At 38.4% G+C, this 5,020-nt stretch overlaps 1 long non-coding RNA gene across 1 annotated transcript; it reads right to left on the reverse strand.

Annotated features, from left to right (window-relative positions):
• Positions 1–695: 695 nt before the first annotated feature.
• Positions 696–4,414, reverse strand: LOC145446886 (uncharacterized). The gene is made up of 4 exons (XR_013917380.1): positions 4,273–4,414; positions 3,881–4,031; positions 2,065–2,244; positions 696–1,171 (listed from the first exon to the last, which is right to left on the reverse strand). It is a non-coding gene; the product is annotated as an uncharacterized LOC145446886 (long non-coding RNA).
• Between the last annotated feature and the right edge of the window lie 606 nt (positions 4,415–5,020).

Raw genomic sequence — 5,020 nt, forward strand, 5'->3', positions numbered from 1 at the left:
AGGATTTTTGGTGACTCGACTCGAATCAATCTTGGTATTGACTTGACCTGCACTCGGCTACTCAAGTACTTCGATTATCTTGCCACATACTACGCGATTCTTGACGGGAACACCTGAAGATTGCATGGCCACAAACGCAAATTATTTATAACTAATCATATTATTTACAGTATTAGGCCTACGTTGAATTGAATAAATGTCATTATCAATGTTATTATCATATAACTAATCATATTATTTACATTATTAGGCCTGTTGAATTGAATAAACGTCGAAGTCTTTATACATTCTAGCGTAAGATTGGCGATGAAAATACACGACTGGACGTAAGGTACGCCGGCAAAAAGTTGGCACGTTGTACTGTACTTGAGTCATTGCGCATGACTCCAGACCGCATGGGATAACTTACGGACTTATCTGGTACAAACCACTTGCAAGATTGAGGAGACCGACGCATGCAAAACAGACATCGGCGATTATTTTCGATTTCGACCAGACCTGAAGATTGGCCGCAAACGCAAATTATGTATAACTCTAATATTATTTACATTATTAGGCCTGTTGAATTGAATAAACGTCGAAGTCTTTATACATTCCAGTGTTAGATTTGCTATGAAAATATACACGACCGGAAGTAGTTTGTTTTTCATTTCATTGACATGATAACGATATCAACATCCCGACCGTTTTACCACCCAGTAAACACAGTACAGACCAAAGATGTAGAAAGCCGAGCCCGATATAGTAGATATTAGATCTCGGCAGGTCGTAGAAAGGGGGATTTTGTGTCGACTCAATTCAATGTCTTTTCAATGTCCTTCAATAATGTAAATATTATGCAGATGCTACAGCCTTTAAACATGGTGAGTAGAATGTAGATCCTACATTAAAAGAATATCCTGATATAATAACCTGTTTTCTACCACTGGGCATAACCTGATCACGGCTGCGTACACACACACACACCACATTATCTACTACATATTAATCACATTTGCGGTAATTCAATTCAAAACGAATTGGCAAGTAAACAATGCCGGTGTAAAAAATGAAACGAACGAAATTACTTGTAGGGCCAAGTAGCAATGAATGAAACTATGAGAACAGTCAGTAATCAGAAGGTTTCATCGTCTGATGATGATAATCCCTCTGGCGTTTTCTTTTCAACACCCTGTAGAAATAAAATGAAAATGACGATTATTAGCTAAGACATTCGTACTGCGAAAATGGCAGAGGTAGCGAGTAACGAATGACTCCTACATTTTTTTCACCCATACTTACTAAAATGGATTTGATTCTGGACTATTTCCACTCAAGTTTTCAAGTTTTTATTATTATATTTTTTATTATTATATGACTAGAGAACTGACTTCAATCGCCACTTCTACTTGATTATCAAGATCAACGATGACTACTTCAGCAATCTTTGAAAACAGCCACTAACACAAAAAGAATTCTTGACTAAAAGTTCTTCACATTCTGTCAAAAATGATCAATTCAACAATCCAAATGAATCAATTATTTGGCAGCTAGTTGGAGAGATATATACTCAAGTCTAGAAAGTGGAATGATACTCTGCCTGGAAAGCTGAAGACCTAACAATATTGTGTACAGAGAACAAAACATTTGAGTGGCGGCACTAGTATAGACATTAACAAATTATTAGAATTGACAGCAAGATAACCAGCAAGACATTAAAATGAGAATTAGTGCAGTTTCTTAGGCTGTAGTGATACTCAGCCAGTAATTGACCTAGCAGAGAGCAAAACGTTGTAAAAAAAGCGAGCGAAACCTCCGACAAATGATACGATAAAACATTAGAATCGACAATCTTACTAGAAGCAGAATAACAATCATGAGGGGTTAGAGAACAGAAGCCCGGGAAGTGACCATCAGAAATTACTGCATACTGGCCGAACAAATCCATGACCACTAACAAATAGTCTTTTAATAGTCAATATTGATACCAAATGACACCGCCCCTATTTCACCGCAACATTTAGCAAATACAGCGCTGGAGTCAACCTCATAAAGCGCTAACCAAACGCCCATTAGTTTTCCCACCTACTACTTCGCGCTTCGCGGATGGAAATACGCATTAAAGCGAATGGACGCGACTTGTCACACTCTTGCTATTTCTGCTCCCTTTTTCTCTTCCTTCCTCTTGAGGAGGGAAACAGTCGGCCGCGTTTACGGATCGTGAATTCCCGGTTTAAGGGTGATTCTTCCTCCAATGGTCAGCACCTTGAAAATTGAGAACAATGTTGTTGCAAAATGCATGACAATTTGAAAGTTACATCATTCTAATTATTACAGTTAAGCCGTGAATCGTTACAAGTGCGGTAACCATAAGAATTATTACTATACTTCAACTACAAATACAATATATTGTATAAAATATTTACTAATTCTTTTACGTTGATCGAGTCCGAAATGGATGAAATATATCAAAGAATTTGCTAAATTTTTTTGTATAATTTGACAGATTCCGAAACCTTTCAAAATTTTGATATCAAGACTCCCAACATTTTACAATTCGAAGTTGGATGGCTTGACCAATACAAGCGAACAGTTTGTATCGCAATTGACAATTATGTAGAGAACGCTGCGAGACATGTGAGTAGTCCTACCCTAAAACGTTTCTCTGACATGGACATTAGGGCTCTTAAAAAATGATTTTTTTTTTCTCAAATCGTTCTTGCTACTTGATAAAATTGTTAGGTTACCTAATTCAAGCCTACACACCAAATTTGGTTCAATTCCAACCAGTAGCCGCATTGCTACAGGAAAAGAAAGTTTCTATTTATTATAAAAAAAATAAATGGAAAAAATTTGAAAATTTTCTGTTCACCCCATGAAAGTGTTAGGTTAAGTATAGAAACGATGTTCATCAAATTTGGTTCGATTCAAACAAGTGGAAGCGGAGTCATTGCCATCGAAAAATTCGGATTTTAATAAAATAGTATTTACGGTGGCACCACTATAACAAATAATTAAAGAATTGTGTCACGCTGTCATACTGTTTTACGCAACCGTTGTTATGCACTGCATTGTTGCTGTGTTCTGGCTCCATTGATGTTATTTCTAAATTCGACATTAATGCGTCATAATTCTCCATCTGGTTTTGAATTCAACTCTGTTTTGCTTCCTTTATGGTGCCGGTAGCTCTTTAATAGGCACGCGAAAAGTTCTTCGGGTTTCAATAACGTTTATCATGAAGGTACTTTTGAAAGCAGTATTAAAATTTTGTACCACCAACCAGTTATTTAATTACTATTTATCTTCAAAGTAAATGCTCATTGCATGAAGCAGGGTTGTAAGACTCGAGTCAGGATTTTCTGTTGACTCGACTTGACTCAGGTCATCTTCTCAAAGTACTGAAATGACTCGACTCATTGCGCATGACTTGAGACTCAGACGGCCAAGACCGACATTTCATTATTATTTCAAAGAATAGTACAGCAAATCGCTATTGGGATTTCGTCTATTGATACTGGTATTTGAAAATGCGGCCAGAAACTGCTAAAAGTAAGGAAAATTCGTATATTATAAATGCGACCCACTCGATATCACAAAAAATATATAAAAAGTTGGTTTAACAAGACTTAAATTGGAAACTGAGCAGCTAACACAATGACTCTGGCTCGAATCATAATACCATAACTCGGACTCGGCCCTCTGCTCGCTGACTTGGACTCGGACTTGACTCGGTGGTGAATTGAGAATGACTCGAGTCAAAACTATAAAAGTGAGATTGACTTGCGACTCGGAGCCTTGTGACTTGGTTACAACCCTGGCATGAAGCCTCAATAGTTACAAGAGTGGGGTGACTAGACAAAGAACACAGTGACATTTGCAGCATATCATGAATGTCTCTTACTATATGTGATCTTGTTCAAATGGAGGTTGATGAAAGCGTATTTCCCATTCTTTCCGACTCTGCTATAATTTCACCAGACTGGCAACCTTCTTCATGATGCTTTTTGCTGACTGACCAATATTGTCGCCGCCAACGGTACGAGTGCAAATGTCTGATATGTCAATATAGGAACAGAATTAGTTGACTGTTCATGACCGACCACGTTCAGAGTTGCATCTCAAAGATGCTAAAATAAGCCTAAATATAATCCAAGCAATACGATCGTCCACTTTGACTGACTGAATTTCTAAAAACAAATAAACATAACACCTTGATAGCTTCCACATCTTACGTTTATATATACCGTCTGCTATCGGTAAGCATTTGAAAATAACAAAACAGATTCAACATACCACATCTCTTGCAAAGGCTTTTGCTTTCATTCAATATGTCATCAAACTTCTTCAAATCCTCCTTTGTGGTGAGTGGCTTCGTTTTAGCATATACAATCTATGGCGGAATAAAAGTTTCGGATAAGTTCTAAAACGAACACAATTTTCCACACAAAAGTCAATTGCCACGTGAAATGCCAAATGCTACGGTCCCATTTTACAAGGTATCGCAAGGTAACGTAGTGGTACCCTCCATTATAGCTAAACACCAATGAATTGCGGGTTCGAGCCTGACACGTCGACTCCATAATTCCTACCGAAGTGTTGGCCGTTTATCTAGGCTCCTCCTCGCCATCTGATCCGCATAGCCATGTCTTAAAAAGCCTAGGAGTGGGCCGTGCTATAAGTGGGCAGATGGTTGCCGATGAACTCGGCACTTGGTGAATTCGGCCCTCGGGAAATTTTGTAATGAAGTGTATTAACAGCTATTAATATGAATTATTAAACTAATAATAGTATTATCAAGTGATTCGTCAATCTTGTAAGGAGGTCAGGGCATCCGTAGATCACGCAGTCACGGCGTGATTAGATCACGGATTGCGTAGCCGCGGGAAATAACGCAGCGCTCATATACCGACCACGCGCGGTCTGCTTGGAATCGATGGCGTGAGTGACGGGCCTGTGTCGTGTAAGTTTTGAGAAGATGGATCTTGGCGTTGTATGTGAGATCAAAAATCTGGAAGATCAAGCGGCGCTTCTTCGTTTATCG

This window comes from Botryllus schlosseri, chromosome 9, assembly GCF_051294905.1.
Source record: "Botryllus schlosseri isolate E-star chromosome 9, Bs_hap1, whole genome shotgun sequence".
NCBI classification, from domain to species: Eukaryota; Metazoa; Chordata; class Ascidiacea; order Stolidobranchia; family Styelidae; genus Botryllus; species Botryllus schlosseri.